We start from the raw sequence: 18,257 nt of genomic DNA on the forward strand, positions 1-18,257 counted from the left end.
TAGAGGATTGGAGGAACAGAACATTATCATCTAAGAGGTAAGCAGAACCTCTAAAGAATGTTGGAATAGCAGATATAGGGACCGGTCACTAACCCTAGAGCTTAGATAGGGCACCAAAGAAGCCCCTTCTCCAGGGCTGAGAGCCAAGCCAGACAGGTGCAGTCCTGGCTGACTGGATGACAGAGGAGTTTGTAGGGTGCTGCACTAGTGGGACTCGCCGGATATAGGCCATTTGGGATGCCAGAGTAAGCTCTGCACAAGAAGGTGCCTTGCCTCACAAATTGCCCAAAATTGGAGCTGAGAGGCAATATTGATAACTGCACAGCCCATCCCTTTGTCTACTCAGCTTCCATGTTCTACACACATTGCAACTTCTATAAAATAGCAAAGCAACTTTATATTTCTATCTAACAAGATACAGTTACCCTTACAAGTGAAGAAGGTCTCACCCTTTCCCCAAAATGAAGAGAGGCAAGGTCCAAACAGTCACTGTACCCACCCCTGATTATATTAATTAATCCTCAAATTTTGTCACAATTCCATTTATTATTTTGCCATCTTAAAGACTGAGCTATGAAGTTAACCTCCAACAATTTATATAAAGTAAAAAATGGAAAGAAGGAGAGAGATGAAGAAAATGGTTGGCATATACAATTAAAAACATATATGTAACAAGCAAAGAGAAAATATACATAGCTACACAGCCTTCATTTCTTTAATTGGCCATGAGGCCATAATTGATGTCTATGGCTTCTATCTGTCATTGTTCAATCTGTCTTTCCGTCCATCAGATCCTCAGCTGGTTGAGTTCTTTACCTGGTAGAATAACCTAAACCTTTATTCTGAAAAGGACTGAGTAGGCAATTGTCTTGGGGTTTTTGTTTGTTTGTTTCTATAGTTTCCATTAACCCCTAACATTGGGCATGGAAATACTAAAGACACCCCAGAAAATCTCCTGGGTTCCAGACACAGTCTTCCTTGTCCCATTGTGTAGCAACAACTCAATTTCCCCTTGGTAATTAAGATCAATCACTCTAACCAATAGAGTTACCTTTTTTCTGCCTGTTGGTTCAATGGCACAAGGAGTCCAAAATGGCCAGGTGGAAGACTCACCTTCCAATTTAATTGAAATATTGTTGTTTCCCCTGGTGGAAATATCTCCTCTTTGGGGACTAAGACCTCCAAATCAGCAGAGCTCAAGATTATCAGAATAAAAAGCAAAAATTAACTGTAAGTGAGTTATTGGGTATAATAGTAAAAAGAACCACTCCCGCTTCCACCTCTTGATTCTGGACCCATGTGTTCGGGCTATGTGGGAGACAGTGGGTTCTTCTGCAAGGGGAATCTGACTCCTCTTTAATTAAGGAGCTCTGGGTCTGTGAATTGACTTAGGTCTGGAAACTGGATAAGAGGCCCTGACTGTCCATGGTGGTGACTCAAGTCAGGTGTTTGGCTGCCAGACCCAGCGTTTTTCCCTTGCGTATAGATCAAGCAATACTCTAGTAGACTGCCTATCTATTTCATTCCTAGGAACACCATGATGAATGAACAACTGTCAAAGATCTCTGCAGGCCAAGACATTCTGACGACCCTTCACAGTAGATGCATCCACTTTGTCTTTGGTGATTAAGTGCTGCCACTTCCTCTGCCACCCTGAGACCCCACCATCCCCACTGGAATTGGGGAGACCATGTCAATGGCAGTATCTTCTCCTGGCCTACTAAAGAGAGCAAGCACAAAGCAGTCCTTTAGAAGAGCTCTCAGGGGCTCCACTCATTAATGCACTTCTCAGTGCTTTGGTGAGGGAGATGTGTCCTGGGCCTTATCATGGAGCATAGCTGAGGGGCAGGACTGAACAGTGACGTGATGAGAACAGTAAAGAAATATTTTGTAACATCTTCTGGGCTCTGTTCACGATTGAATAATTTTTCTTTTGATTAAGAAATTTTCTTTCTTTTTTTTTTTTTAAGATTGGCCCTGAGCAAACATCTATTGCCAATCTTCTTCTTTTTGCTTGAGGAAGATTGCCACTGAGCTAACATCTGTGCCAGTCATCCTCTACTTTATATGCGGGATGCTGCCAGAGCATGGCTTGATGAGCAGCATGTAGGTCCCGGCCCAGGATCCAAACCTGTGAACCCTGGGCCGTCAAAGCAGAGCGCATGAACTTCACCACCACACCACCGGGCCAGCCCCTCTGTCTCTTCTTTTTAAGATTCTGCTATCATCACAACAAATTTCCCACTCTTAGTCTTGGGTCTCTCCATTCCAATTCTAGAAAAAGAAGCTGATTTCTTTTCTTCCTATTTTATCACTATTCTTGGAGCCTCTACCAATCAAAGCCAAATTCAGTAACAAGGCATACTTTTGAGTGGCCTCATTAGCAAGTATGTAAAAAAGCAAAGACCTTTCACATCAATTTCCGCAAATGCCTCCGACGTCATGCTTTTAAACTGGAAACAATGCTTGGGGAATTACACAAGGGCATGTATAAACCTCAACAGGCTGTGCTCACAAGGAAAAGCATGTGATCTATCTAAGCATGGTAAATACTTCAGAGTTTCGTTTTCAGAGTAGGAATGTCTCATGTAAACAGTAGCAGTGACTAGACCTATAGCAAAATTTCTAAGCATGAGAAGAAATCAAATTTTTCTAAAGAACATTTGCTCAATAATATCTTTGCCCTTTTATGTACAGGGTAGAAGAAGGAAGAAATATGAAAAACATACTTATACTACCTTATTTTTTCTCATATTCTCATTAAAAAAATCTACCATACACTGGAATTCAAGACCAATGCCCTATCACTGAAGCTGAGTAGTTTTGCAAATTCACACCATGGCGATGCAGTACTCCTCGACTGACAGACCTCTTCTTCCTGGGCGTGGGTGTCCCTGAGCCTTCCAGATCCCTGTATCAGCAGAGCTTCTGAACAACGCGCTGACCAGGCCTTTAAAGGAAAAGTAAGCCTCTTTCATGCAGTTGAATGAAACAGATGTGTGCTCTGTTAACTCTGTCTTCACTTTCGCCTACAGAATGTGGAGTACTTGAGGTGCTTGAAACATATTGTTTTTAAAAGTGAAAAACAGCTCCATTGTTTCAAAAACAGATAGTAGGAATGTTTGCTGAGAAGAACATAGCCAAAACATTATAGTCTGACCCATGGGCAGTACAGATTAGATTTTCCTCTTCTCTTCCACCTATGTTTGGTTTTTATCCCTGCTGTAATCTCTGATTAATACTTACTTTCTCGGAGCTGTGGTTTCATGCTTTTGGCTACCACTTCCTGCCAAAGCTGTTTGCGATCTCTACGTCTCTAAGAGGGTCCCAGCAACCCACACCCTTCTTTTTTAAAGGATCTAATTTTCTTTTTCTTTTTTCTTTTCCCCATCCACTAAGCTGATTCCACTTGAACTCAATACACTTTCAGTCTCCGGATTCTTTATTTTAATCAATTGAACTTTCTGACTAAATTGGCACACTGAATCCTGAATAAGCCAGACCTGCATTTTTTATCTAGATTGGTTAATCACACTGCTAGGTATAGAGTTAGCTTGGAAAAAAATGGTTCTAACTTCCAGGCTCTTGTGAAAATGGAAGTGAACCAGAAGCACCAGTTTGTAGAATCATGAGCCAATGTAGACAAGCCCAACTGTTTTGAGGAGTGGGGAGCCTCACAGGAATGAATTAAGATTAATCGTAACCCTTTTTATGACATAGTTTTCTCAATTGTTCTTAAGTGACCTCTTCCACTAGATATGAGTATATCGATACAGGTATAAATATGGATGTAGATATAGATAACGCTCATGAACTCACCATCTAAGGCAAAAACTAAGACCTTGACAATAACCTACATCTCACCATTCTGTACTTGCCTCTCCCGTCCTATCCTCTGCCTTTCCCATTCAAAGTAACCATCACGCTCAATTCCATATTAACCATTTCCCTGCCTTCCTTTTTAGGCAGTTTAATTGCATCTATTTATATTCATCAAAAGGAAATATTTTTTTCATATTCATTTTTAGCTTTGTTTAAAAGGGCATCATGCTATATGTAACCTTTTGGGATTTACTTCTCTTACTTAATATTGTATTGCTAAGATTCAACTATATCTTTGTGTGTTGCTATAGTTCATTCATTTTGACTGCTGAATAATATCCCACTGTGTGGATTTACCACAATTTATTCTCTTTTCTATAGCTAGGCTTTTGGATTCTTTGCAGGATTTATTCTCGTGAACAGAAATATTGTGAACTTTCTTATATAGTTGCTTGCTGTACACGTGAAATCATTTCTGTTGAGTCTACACCTAGGAGGAGAATTGTTGGGTCATTGGGTATGTGGATTTCATAGAGCTGCTGTGACAAATTACCATGCATTGGGTGGCTTAAAACAACAGAAATTTATTCTCTCCTAGTTCTGGAGGGTAGAAATCCAGAATCAAGGTGTCGTTGGGGTTGGTTCCTATTGGAGACTCTAAGGAAAAATCCATTCCCTGCTTGTCTTCCAGCTTCTGGTGTTTGCCAGCAACCTTTGGCATCCCTTGTCTTGTAGATGCACCGCTCCAATCCCAGCCATCTTCACGTGACCTTCTCTTCTGTGTGTTCCTGTCCCTGCCTCTTCTCTTCTTATAAGGACATCAGTCATGTTGGGTTTAGGGCTTATCCTACTCCAATAAGATGTCATCTGAACTTAGTCAATTACATCTGCAAAGTCCAAATAGGGTTCCAGGAATTAGGACGTCAACATCTCGTTTTAAGGGACGTAATTCAACCCATAATGGTATATAAATGTCCAAATTTAGGAGAAAATGCCAAATTGTTTTCTAAAGTAGTTATACAAATGTATACTCCCACCAGCATTGAATAAGACTCGGTATTATCAGGCTATTTACATTTTTACCAACTGAATGAGTATAAAATTTTTTGTCGTTGCAGTCTTAATTTATGATTTATCCTTCCCAACTAATAATTATGTTAAACATCTCTTCATATGTTTATTGGCCATGTGTTTCTTCTTCTGTGAAAATATTGTTCTCTTGTTTTTCTCTTTGTTTTGCCCATTTTCTATTGAGCTGCTTATGCCTTTTTTTTCTTTTACTGATCTGTGGGAGTTCTTTGTATATTGATACCAATCTTTTGCCAGTTTTATGTATTTTGAATATCTTCTATTTACAGTCATGCACTGCTTAACAATGAGGATATATTCTGAGTAATGTGTCGTTAGGCGATTTTGTCATTGTGCGAACATCATAAAGTATACTAACATAGACCTAGATAGTAGAGCCTACTGTGCACGTAGGCTATATGATACTAATCTTATGGGACCACCACTGTATATGTGGTCCATTGTTGACTGAAACATCAGTATGTGGTGCATGACTATAACTTTTCACTTTCTCTGATGTAACTTTGATGAACAAAAGTTCTTAATTTTATGTAGCAATACTTATCAATCTTTTCCTTTATAGTCAACATTTTTGTGTCTTCTTTAAAATATCTTTCCCTACCCCAAGGTCTAAACTGTATCTACCTCTATTTTGTACAATAAAGTTTAACTATATCTGGGGAGAGGGATGTCTGCTCAACCTATCAATAATCAAAGGAAGAATGTTGAAGTCTCCCATTATAATGGTGGATTTATCCATTTCTGTCTGTCATTCATTCCATCATTTTTTCTTCACATGTTTTGCATCCTTTGGTTTACTAAATGCACACATGCTATATATCTTCTTGCTTTTGTCTTTAAGTCCATCTTATTTAATATTACTGTAGATCAACTAGCTTTATTTTGATTAGCATCTTACTGATATGTCATTTTCCATTCATTTACTTACAACTTTTGTTTTTCCTTATGCTTTAAATTTGTCTTTTGTTAAGAGCTCATTTTAAAAAATCCAATTAGTCAATCATTGTCTTTAACTGATGAATTTAGTTCCTGTATATTTATTGTAGTTATTTATATATTTGGATCTGTTTCTGCCATCTTATTTTTTTATTTAAGCCTGACCCACTTTTTCTGTATTTATTTTAATCCTTTCCTTAAATTAATAGCTATCTCTTCCCCTTAATTACAACAAAGCTTTATTATATATTCATATATCTTCATTTCTACTCCCCAAATCCACATCCTGTTATTACCTACACTTTAATGCCAGCTTATTGTGGATATGTGTCCTCTTTTTCTTTAGTCATCATTATTCTTTTAAGTCAAACAAATTTTACCAGTGTACTTGATCATCTTTACTTCACATATCTCTTTCAATCTCTATTCAATTTGCTCTCCCCTTATTTAAGCCCTTTGTCAAAACAGTTTCCAGTGTAGTCTTTGGGTGATAAATTTTCTGAGGACTTTTATACCTGAGAATATTTTTTATCATACCCTTGTATTTGAATGACAGACATAAGGACAGAGGCTGATTCTAATATCTTTTCCATTAGTAGTTTGAAAATACTACTCCACTATTTTCTTGAATCTGTTGCTATTGAAAAATATGATGTCAATCTGACTTCTATTTTCTTTTCATAATCTTCTCTTTCTCTTTGCAGTCTTTTAGAATATTCGCTGCTTTTTTGAAATTCTTAATTTTACCTTAAAATGTCCTGGTGTGGATTTTTTCCTTACCCTCCTCTATAACATTTTCAATCTTTTCATCTTTTTATAATTACAGACAATTATCTCAATTTTTTGTCAAACATTTCATCCTCTTGTTTTTATTTTTCCTCTCTTTCTAGAACTCTTATTACCCACATGGAAGTACTTCTACTTCTATCTTCCAAATAACCTAGTTTTTTTAAAATTTATTTTTTTATTGAGGTAACATTGGTATATAGCATTATATAAATTTCAGGTGTACATCATTATATTTCAACTTCTGTATAGACTACATGTGTTTACCACCAGAGATCTAGTTCCCATCTGTGCTAGCTTTTTCTTTTCTTTTTTTTTTTTTATTGAGTTAATGATAGGTTACAATCTTGTGAAATTTCAGTTGTACATTAGTGTTTGTCAGTCATGTTGTAGGTGCACCACTTCACCCTTTGTGCCCACCCCCCACCCCACCTTTCTCCTGGTAGCCACTAAACTGTTCTTAGTCCACATTTTTAAATTCCTCATATGAGTGGAGTCATACACAGATTATCCTTCTCTAGCTTGTCCTAGCTTTTTCTTTATATTTTACATGTCTTTGTCTTTTCCTTCTTCCTTCTCAAAGATTTCCTCCACCTGGTCTTCCAAGTTGCTAATTTGTTCTGGAGCTCTATCCATTCTGTTATTTATCCATCTGATGTATTCATTTCAACTATTATATTTTTCATACCTAAGGTTTCTTATCAGTTTGTTTTCTTGTTCGTGTTTATATTGCCATTATATTCTTTTATCTCTTTTTGTATGTTTATTAGGCCAGTATTAAATTATTGATTCATCTGTTTTCATAGGCATGCTTGGATTCTGTAATCTGTTATTTTTCATTTCAAATCATGCTCCTCAAATCTCTTGTTACTTTGATGTGTGAATTCATTTTCCCCTGGAGGCCTAGGCTCCTCTGTCTGGTACCGGACATAGAGGAAGGCCAGTCCTAATTAGCTCATGCCCAGTCAGCCCCAGTTAGCTCAGAAGGTGGGGATGAATTAGCCATAAGGTGGAGAAAGAAGCCAGGGCACAGGTGAGCCGTGGTCACTCCCCATTCACAAAACAGTGAAGTCAGGACTCCACTCTTTGTCTTCCAGGAATATTCAGCCTTCAGAGGAGACCCTCTTGGACTGTAATTTGCCAGCCCTGGGGGTGTCGAGGGGAAGGGGAAGCGATAACCCAAGGGTTAATTAGTCCTCACCTCAAGAACAAAAATTAAATCTAAAGTTATGAAACTGACTGGATGCCCTTGTTTGGTATCACTGGGAGGCAAATCCCTGGCAGATTATCCATCATTGAGTACTATTTGTGCTAACATTCTCCTTCAGCGGGTACCAGCAAACCTCCTTTCTCCAGAAATATCTCTTTTTCAAGAATTCCCCAATTCTATATCCCATCCCTTTCCATTTCTTCCTCTGTAATTCTTTTCCTTCCCCTATTTCTGCAGACATTTATTAAGGCCTAGTGTGAGTCAGGCGCTGTGCTACGTCCTGATTCTGACAGGTGTGAGGAACAAATGTGCTTAAAGAATAAAAAAAGGGGGAACAGGGATGGGGCCAAAGTTGGGACATTAAAGACAAATGTGGCTTCCTTTCCCAGGCAGCAAAGCAAGGAGCAAAGTGCTGCCTTCATCTCAGGTGGAGCCGGGAAATGGTGATTGGAAGGTGCTCTAAGCCGTCGGTTCTAACCATGGCTGTTCCTAGAACCACCTGGGGAGCTTTTTAAAATCCTAATGTCCAGACACACACTGTGTCAATTAAATCATAGTTTGTGTTCTTTGGGGTGGAACCCAGGCATCGATTTCTTTTTTAAAAAATCTCCAGATAAATCCAATGCACACCCAAGTTTGAGAACCACTGCTTGAATGTACAGGCTTAGTATCAGGAGTTCTGGGTTAAATCCCATTATGGGTTGAGTTGTGTCCCCCGAAATTCACGTGGAAGTTCTAACCCTCAACGCCTCAGAAGGTGACTTTATTTGGAGATGGGATCTTTACAGAGGTAATCAGGTTCCAAGGAGGTCATTAGGGCTGGCCTGAATCCAATATGACTGGTGTCCTTAAAAAGGGGGAAATTTGAAGACAGACCTATACAGAGAGACTACGTGAACATGAGGACAGCCATTACAAGCCACGGAGAGAGGCCTGGAACAGATCCTTCCCTCATGGCCCTCAGGAGGAACCAGCTCCACCAACAACTTACTTCAGACTTCCAGCCTCTAGAACCGCAAGACAGCCAATTTCTATTAAGCCCCGCAGTTTCCAGTTCGTCGTTACGGCAACCTAGCAAACGGATGCAAATCCTGATGTAGCCACGTTTCAGCGGTGAGCCAATAACTCCCCTTAGAGTCCTCAGTTACCTTCTCAGAAAACAGCAGACAGACCCTCCCGCACAGAGTTTCGAAGTTTGGATGCAACGCCGTCAGGGAAAGCACCCAACACAGAGATTGAACACAATAGGCGCTCAGTCCGTGTTGGCTGAGTCTGAGTCTTGCCCGCTTGGACTAACCAAGTAGCTTTCTCAGCTCAGCGGGCTGTGGTCCCTTCGGCAGCCTGGGGATGCAGGCTCGGAGGGACAGGAGCCTCTCTGGGCCTCCGGAGAACGGAGTCAGAGGTTCCGCCCGCTCTGGGCCGGTCTTTGCCACCCTGTGCATTGGCCAAAGCTGTTTTTCCAGCCGGGTCTTGGGAGCAACCCTTGTCCCTGAGGTCGGCCTCTAGGGGTCGCGCTGTCTCCAGGAGCCGCTCCCGGACTCCGCCCGCCGGCCGGGCCGAGGAGAGCCGCTCGCCTCCACGCTCCCCCTTCCCGCCCGCGGCCGCGACCGGCAGGAACCCGGCCAGAGGGAGGCCCCCGCTTGCGAGCGCTTCGCTGAGCGCGCCCTGACGCCCGGTGTGCTATATATCACCTACTCTGGACAGCCCTGTTCTTTCTCACAAAGTGTGTAAATGAAGGCTCAGAGAGGTTAGTAACTGGGCGAGGGTGACGCAGCTGGTGGAGTAGAATCCAGCTCTGCGTAACTCCAAATGCAGCAAAACCTCTTTGGGGCCAGAGGGAGCCCCAAGGGTCCAGCCCTCCAGACGAGCCCAGATGACTTTGCAGACGTAGTCATGGCTCAGGAAAAGACGGCAGGGGCAAGAGAGGCAGCCTTTATTGATACTTCCCTTTTTCTCCCCAGAACCTGCTGCTGCTGCTGCAGCCCTAGGCGTCTCAGCCACTCTTTGCATCCACTGGTGATTTTTTTACAGCCCCAACTTATCCTGAAAGTGAGGGCGTTGAGAGTTCATTCCGTCGCTTTCTTTTCTCCCCTTCTCTATCCCTCAGGACGGTTGATTTTCACACCCACTCCAAAGGGGTATTTGGGACAGTTTAGGAGCGAGTGTTTTCTTTACTGCCTCTCTCTTGAAGGAGTCAGGACACATTATAAAACAACAGTGGTAACTACAGGTTATTGGCTAATGTTCTGTGTCACTGAATTTGTACTCTGAGGCTGTCCAGGTGATATTCTTCAACTCCTTCCTGCAATCATCCATTCCCCCACCCATCCATCCTCCACTCATCCATCCATCCATCCATTCCTCCCTCCCTCCCTTGCTCCCTCCATCCATCCCAGCAATGGTTCAGAGCCCACAACGTGAAGCCCTGGGGAGGTGTACTTGGCCAGGTGTCTGCCCACATGAGATTTGTGATCCAGCAGAGCGGTGCTGTGGGAGAACTGGCGCCAACAGCGTATCCAGAAAACACTCTTCAATGAAAGCCATGCTCATGCAAAAGATGTCAGTTCTTTCTGGAGTTTTCGTTGTTGGGTTTTGTAGCAGTTCTTTTTAAGAGGATTAGAGTGATTAGAGGAACAGCTGAGAGGCTGGGCTTCTGGTCCTCTCTTGAACTAACCAACCCTGAGCCTACGGACAAAGACCTTGGCTTCTGTGTTTGTAAAACAAGGAACGTGGGCTCCTTTCTGTCTCTGTTGGTCTCTCATATCACAAGGTGGTGTCATTAACTGTCACAGCCTTGACGGAACTCTAATGTCTCTCCTGCCTGCACCAATGTTCACAAGGCATAATACTGTCCATGTGCAAGAAGAATTGTATTGAGACCCCTGGGAAAGAGACCCCCAGGGCCTGGACAGCCTCTATGCCTCCTGTCCCTGTGCATTTGTTCTATAGGACAGGGCGGGCCTGCCTGCCTATGAGGCCCTCCCAGAGCTCTTTGGTCTTCTAACATCTTTATTCAAGGATGTCATCCCATACATCCAAGTAACTATTATTGAGTGTCGTGGAGAGTAAAGACACTTAAAAGGTGTTTGTGAATCAAAGCCATAACAGAAGAGCAGAAAGTCTGCAGAACATTTTCTGTGACTTGGGTGGAGCCGACAGAATCCGGTGTCAGGGTTGACACCCTTTCCTTCTCCCCATTCCTGGCTGAGCGCCCTTCCTGGTGCCTGGTGCCGTGTCCTCACCCTGCCCATCCAAAGCTGCAGGAACAGCGAGAGCGCAATGTGCAGAGGGAGGCAGGACCAGAAGCAGGGCTGGCTCTGTCCCTCACAAGCTCTGTGAATTTGGGCGAGTCACCTGTCTCCGAGCCCAGTGTCCTTGTCTGTAAAATGACGACAGTAATATCCAGGGCACAGGGTTCCCGCCAGGCATAGGAAATTATGTAGAACACTGGCACGTGGTCTGTGGTAAATAAATGGTAAACGTTTTTGGTAACGAGTGTTACCTTTCCTGGTACCTGCATTTTGCCAGGGCACAAATTCCAGGCAAAGGGATGACCTAGTGGATTGCAGGGCATGACCGGGAAGCAAAATGTATTTGGAGGGATTGCTCATCTTTCCACTGCCATCATTTCACAGCGAGCGGGCAGCTACCAACCAGAAACTGGTTCTGACACTAGAATCTTACAATAAAAATAAGAATATTTAGAATACTGCCTTACTTATATTTGTAAAATGATTTCAAATTATCAGGGAATTTTTACCTGCATTCACTCACTTAACTCTGAGAGGGCCCCTTTAGACACTCAGGACAGATTTTGTAATCCACATTGGAGAGTTGTGCAGACTGGAGCTCACCGAGGCGAAATGACCTGCTAGGAAGTGACTTAAACACAGGGGCCTGACTCCTCTGGATTCCAAGCTCAGTGCTCTTTCCCCAAGCCCCCAACTACCTGTGTGAAACACTGAGAAACTTAACCAGACCCTTAGAGAGCCATGGGGTGACATTGTCACTCCATGTCCCACAGTGGCCAGTGCAGTTTTCCTGCAGGGCACCCTTCAATTTCATGCTGGGATTTCAGTGTGGGATGTGGTTCTTACCCACAGCTTTACTTTCCAGCCAACTTCTCCAGAACGTTTGCCCTGTACCATGGACAGAACCAAACTTTTTTTTTTTTTTTTTGAGAAAGATTAGCCCTGAGCTAACATCTGCTGCCAATCCTCCTCTTTTTGCTGAGGAAGACTGGCCCTGAGCTAACATCTGTGCCCATCTTCCTCTACTTTATATGTGGGACGCCTGCCACAGCACGGCTTGACAAGCGGTTCATATGTCCACACCTGGGATCAGAGCTGGCGAACCCAGGGCCGCCAAAGTGAAATGTGCGCACTTAACCACTGCGAGAGCAGGCCAGCCCCAGGCCCAAACTCTTGCCCTGCAAGTTGGCTCCTTCTGCATCCTTCCCATCCTGGTAAACAATACTCCCATCTGTCCTTTTCCTTCTCCCAGAAACACACCTCCCACTCCCTATGCACACGTCCCATTACCCTGTCCTAGTCCTCCCTCCACAGAAACGGAGCTCCATCCACTCCGTCTCCACTGCCCTAATCCACACCACCATTTTCTTTTGTCTGACTTTAACTTGCTTCTAATCCCTGGGAGGGCAGGTTATAACTCAGACTGCAGGGCCCCACCCCCAGGGTTTCTGATTTAGTAGATCTGGGAGGAGGCCCAAGAGTGTGCATTTCTAACAAGTTCTCAGTGATGCTGATGCTGCTGGTTTGGAGTCCACACTTTGTAAACCTCTGGTCTAAATAACTATGTAATAGCCTCCTGATGCCACCGAACCCGTTCCCATCCATTCTCCGCAGAGCAGTCACAGAGGTCTTTGCAAAATCTCAGTTGGATCATGTAACTTCCTCACTGTCTTAGTCCATTCAGGCTGCTTTAAGAAAATACCATAGACTGGGTAGCTTATAAACAATAGAAATTTATTGCTCACAGTCCTCAAGGCTGGGAAGTCCAAGATCAAGGCGTTCACAGATTCAGTATCTGGTAAGGGCCCGCTCCCTTGTTCACAGATGGCCGTCTTTTCTCTGTGTCCTCACATGGCGGAAGGGGCAAGGGAGCTCTTTGGGGTCTCTTTTATAAGGGCACTAACCCCACCCATGAGGGCTACACTCTATGAGCTTATCCCCTCCCAAAGGCCTCACCTCCTAATACCATCACTTAGGGGTTAGGATTTACATATGAGAATTTAGGGGGGACACAAAGGTTCCATCTGTAGCACTTGCCTAAAACCCTTCATGGTCCCAGGGAGAGGGACCTGTGTCTGCCTTGTACCCCTGCACCCGGCAGAGTGCTGGCACAAAGCTCCTTCAAAGTTCATGCCATCAGACTGAAAACCTGCCACCCCTCCTGGTTGTGTTCATCTACCAGCCTCCTTGTCACTCCTCTGTATTCCTTAAGGACTTGAGGACTGAGCTCACTATCTTCATTTTCACCAACCACTTCTGTCGCTATTTGGGGGACGATCCATCCTACCCCTTGGGCTCTGCCTTCCTTAACCTCCTCCCCTCAAATGATCTTTAGCTTTCCACTTTGGCAGTCATATGCTTGACCTTGTCGTCACTTCTAAATCCCAATTTGAAGCCTCTCACTTCCTGACTACCTCTTCCTCTCTTTCTAGCTTATTCGCTCTAATGATCCTGTCCCAGCAATTCTTTGACCTCATCAAGACCCATGAGTCATTGGCCCTATCATTTTTTCATCATCCATCATATCTTAGTTTTTCACTTCCTTCCTGACTCAGCTTAGGTTAAAGCTTGATACATCATTAAAAAATACTTCCTCATAGAATTATGTTAAGTGAAACAAGCCAGCGAGAGAAGGATAATCTGTGTATGACTCCACTCATATGAGGAATTTAAAATTATGGACTGAGAACAGTTTAGTGGATACCAGGGGAAAGGTGGGGTGGGGGGTGGACACAAAGGGTGAAGTGATGCACCTACAACACGACTGACAAACATTAATGTACAACTGAAATTTCACAAGATTGTAACCTATCAATAACTCAATAAAAAAAAAAAAGGAAAAAAAATAGACTTCAAACAAATGAGTAAAATATGTTTCCTAGCATTAAAGTTACTTTAAAAAAGAAAAAAAAATACTTCCTCATAAATACCACTCTTTGGCTCTCTCTTCAGCCTTAATTAAACTCAACTATTGTCTACTCCATCCCTGTACACAAGCACCAGAAGAGGACATCAGCCAGAGTGAATGTTCTCATGTCAGTTGACGGCCACAAACCTCAAAAGTCCCTATATACTGCCCACAAATCCTACATGCTTCCCTTCCTACTTAAAAGGTGGTCCTGGACCAACAGCACAGGCATCCCCTGGGAGTTTGTTGCAAATGCAGAGGCTCAGGCCCCAGCCAGACCTACTGAGTCAGGATCTGCCTTTTAACAAAGCCCTTGGGTGATTCATTTCCGCATTAAAGTTTCAGAAGCACTGCCAGAAATTCACTGCTCATGTTTTCTTTCTCCTCAAACCTTCTGAAGCCCTGTGGCCGTCACTCAGCCTCACTCTCCGCTGAGAATCCCGGAGGCAATTGATGTGGGGTCGGTGAGCCGAGGAGTCGAAAGAAAGATTTCTTAGACTCTTAAGATCTGGCAGTAGTGCTCTTTTATTTCGAGAATAGCGTAGCATGGGGACAGGACCCATGGGCAGGCAGAGCTCCTGCTGCTGCCCCGAGTTGAGGGTTAGGGCTAAATTTAAGGCATAGGTATATGATTCATCTCTTTACAAGACAAAGGAAAGAACATGAAAAAAAAGTTAAAATGGTATCAGTGCAGGTGGGGTCTGGTCATTGGGTGATCCCATGACTTTTAGACAAGAATCAAATCGGATTAAGTAAAGGTTAGAAAGGTTAGACGCCACCACCCGAAACCAGTTACATGAGATTGCCAGACAGTAACCAACTTAAGTTCTTGCCTTCCCCATTAAGAGTTTCTAGGGACAAGGTCATCTCTCCTCTTCTTCCTGGTACAGAGAGGGAGGCACGTTTTACAGATAGAGATTTACCTTACAAATGTAAATGTGTCCCAACAAGGGCAAGTTCCATTCCCCAGAGCCTCCTTCCCTGTCCCATTTTATCGAAAGCAATCAGCCCAAAACAATCCTGATGCCAAAGAGACATATCTTGGGATGGCCAATTTCAGGTCCCTACAAGCTCATGCCCCCCTTCCTTCACAAATGCAAATGTCTTTCAAAAGGGCAAGCAAAATTCCAGTCCTCGGAGCCTGCTTCTCATCTGTAGTTTTAAAAGTAACCAGCCTAAAATCCTCATCAGCAATCACACTGAACATCTTCCCATCACGTTTCAACCTGCTTCCATCAGTCTTCCCTCCCATCGCAGTCTGTCAGAGGCTGTTGCGGTTCATTAGCCTCTGGATTTCCTCCCTCTCTTCCTGCATCCCTGAAGCATGAGTAGTTCCTTGGCTGTAGGACATGTTCTAGTCCCATCTCAGAAGACTCCCCTGTCCCACATCCCACTCCTGCTGCCCACTGCTTGGCTTCCTAGCAAACTTCTGGGCCCTCCATCCTCTGATATTCTCATGGCTCACTCCTTCTCTTCGTTTAGGTCTTTGCCCAACTGTCGCTTCAGCGGAGAGGCCTTCTCTGCCCACCCTTTATAAAATAGTGCACACACACACGCACGTACACACACACATACACACGCATGCTTTTTATCTTTATTTATCTTTATAACACTTATCACCATCTGGTCTGTTCTCTGTTTCTTCAGTATCTGTCTCTCCACATTGGAATCTAAGCTCCAGGGAGCAGAGTCTTTTTCTATTTTGTCTGCGGCCGTATCCCCAGGGCCTGACAGTCAGTCTTGCTGCGTAGATGAGTAGAGGCTAGCGTGGAACGCCACAGGCCAGGAAGAGACACCAGGCTACCAAGAAGGCCCCTCGCAGGGCAGGAGCTACGTTTGCTGAGAGGTGATAGGGTGAATAACAGTGTCTTTTTCTCCCTTTACGACTTTCTTAGTCAGGGTTCACTTGTTGCAAGGATACAGAAATGCACTTGTTATCTCAAGTGAAAAAGATGGAGAGAGCTCTTTTAGGAGTAGGGAGAATTTCGCTGAATCCCTTGGGGGAAGTTCAGAGGGGCCTCCCAGGCATTGGAAGGTCACCTGATGGCCTCTAGAGATTCTCCCCTCCCCCTATTCTTGCCCTGGTGTGGGGCCCTGACTTGCGTGCAACCAATAGGACTGTAGGAACAATGGTGTGTGGCTTCTGAAGTTAGGTCATAAGACACTGTGGTTTCCGTCTTGTCACTCTGGGATCACTTGCTCGGGGGAAGCTAACTGTCATCCCCTGAGGACGCTCAGGAGTCCCATGGAGAGGTCCACACAGGGAGGAACGGAGGCGTCCTGACCACAGCCGCGCCCCTTGCCAACCACAAGAGCAGCCGCCCTGGCAATGGGTCCTCCAGCCCTCATCGAGCCTCTCTAGTCTCTGCCGCTCCTTTCTCTGTTCTCTTGCTTTTTGTGACCAAATGCCCTGTTGTCTGCACCATTCTCCCACTTCTCTCTCCAGATCGGCCTTTTCTGCTCACTTTTTAATATGCAAATAGCCAAAAATGGTTGCCTGTTGTTGGTCTACCCCAGGAGTTGGCCAACTTTTTCTATAAAGGGCCAAGTAGTAAATAGTTTAGGCTTTGCAGGCCCTATGCTTTCTGTTGCAACTACTCAACTCAATGCCACGTTTGCAGTGCAAAAGCAGCTGTGGATGACACCTAAGGGAACAGGTGTGACTGTGTTCTAAGAAAATTTTATTTACAAAATCAGGCAGTGGAATGAATTTGACCCAAGATCCCGTGGTTTGCCAATCTCTGCTCTACAGGACCTCATAGCTCCAGGGCCCAGCAGCATCTGAACAACTAAATCTGAGGCTCGTGTCCACTCTTGGCAAATCAATTTTGGCCAAACAGGCAGCAGTGTGACCTTATATCTTAAGGGAGAGGCAGGGCAAGTTTTCCAAGAAAGGAATGTGGCCGGTCAGGAGGTAATGCGCATCTTTAGCACAGTCACCTTCAGTCAGTTAGTTTATCAATGTTAATTGAACAAACATTAACTCACCATCTACATTGTGCTGAGCACTTTGGTAGGATCTGGGAATAGAAAGATGACTGATAATATGCTTCCCAATAACAGCTATCATATGTCTTGTGCTTAAATGTGCCAGGCTTGCCACTAAGTACTTTATGTATGTTGTCTCACTTAACTCTCAAAGCAACACCATAAGGAAATTAAAGTTCAGAGAGGTTGAGTAACTTATCTAAGGTCACACAGTAACAGGAGGCCAAGTAAAGCCAGGGCTCTTAATGCATGCCTCCTGCTCTTCAATACCGCCTCCGAGGTCCCTTGAGGATTTCTCCTCTCCAAAGAGCTCGTGGTCTCCTTAGACTTTATTTTTTTGTAAATTCTTTATTTTTTGTAAATTAGTTTTGAATCCGTTTTCTAAAAGTCTTTTTGCTGTTGATAAGAGCAATTATGTACTCATGACCTTGATTGTCAATAAAGTGACTATATAATTAAAAGTTACATTGGAGGGAGCCCTGTTAACTGGACAGAGCCTACACCTGGCCGACTTCCTGGCCCTCGGGGTCTGTGGGCCACTTATAGACTGGCCGCCATGGTGGTCTGCAGCTGCTGCGGCTTATCGCGAAGGCACACTTAGGATCATTGTTGAGGAGGCCAGGGATCCAGCCCCAGTTAGTTTCTCTCCATCTCGCTAAACACTCAGAAATTGCAACATGAGTAAACATTTTAATAGTTCATTTCCATTATTTTTTTTCTTAAATATTGGCACCTGAGCTAGTGACTGTTGCCAATCTTCTTTTTCTTTTTTCTTCTTCTTCTTCTCCCCACAGCCCCAGTACATAGTTGCATATTCTAGTTGTGAGTGCCTCTGGTTGTGCTGTGTGGGACGCTGCCTCAGCATGGCCTGACGAGCAGTGCCATGTCCACGCCCAGGATCTGAACCAGTGAAACCCCAGGCCACCGAAGCGGAGCGTGCAAACTGAACCACTAGGCCACGGAGCCGGCCTCCATTTGTATTATTATTCAGCAAATTGCAGTGAATTAAATACATAATTTCTCAGAAGAATCTCTCTATTCTTTTAATCATGAACCATTTTAATCTTTTTTTCAGGTTGCCTTTTCAAGGAGCCAGTTAGACAGGTTAGAATCCAAATCTTGGAGATTACTGTGTTTCTATTCAGGTTCAAATCCTCATTCATAATAGCTACCAAAAAACAAACACACACTATCCCCGAACACTATTATATTTGTATTACCACTATTTTTATTTTATAATTCTGAAGTTACAAATCAATAATAAATT

General features: G+C 43.6%; 1 long non-coding RNA gene across 1 annotated transcript in view; it reads left to right on the forward strand.

Annotated features, from left to right (window-relative positions):
• LOC139076335 (uncharacterized) overlaps nucleotides 1–18,014 on the forward strand; it is a 35,773-nt gene extending 17,759 nt beyond the window's left edge. The window contains exons 5-7 of the long non-coding RNA XR_011527824.1: nucleotides 2,698–2,963; nucleotides 4,514–8,956; nucleotides 17,785–18,014. This is a non-coding gene — a long non-coding RNA (uncharacterized lncRNA). The remainder of the gene's footprint in view (nucleotides 1–2,697; nucleotides 2,964–4,513; nucleotides 8,957–17,784) is intronic.
• The last annotated feature ends 243 nt before the right edge of the window (nucleotides 18,015–18,257 follow it).

Source organism: Equus przewalskii, chromosome 16 (genome assembly GCF_037783145.1).
Source record: "Equus przewalskii isolate Varuska chromosome 16, EquPr2, whole genome shotgun sequence".
Lineage (NCBI taxonomy): Eukaryota > Metazoa > Chordata > Mammalia > Perissodactyla > Equidae > Equus > Equus przewalskii.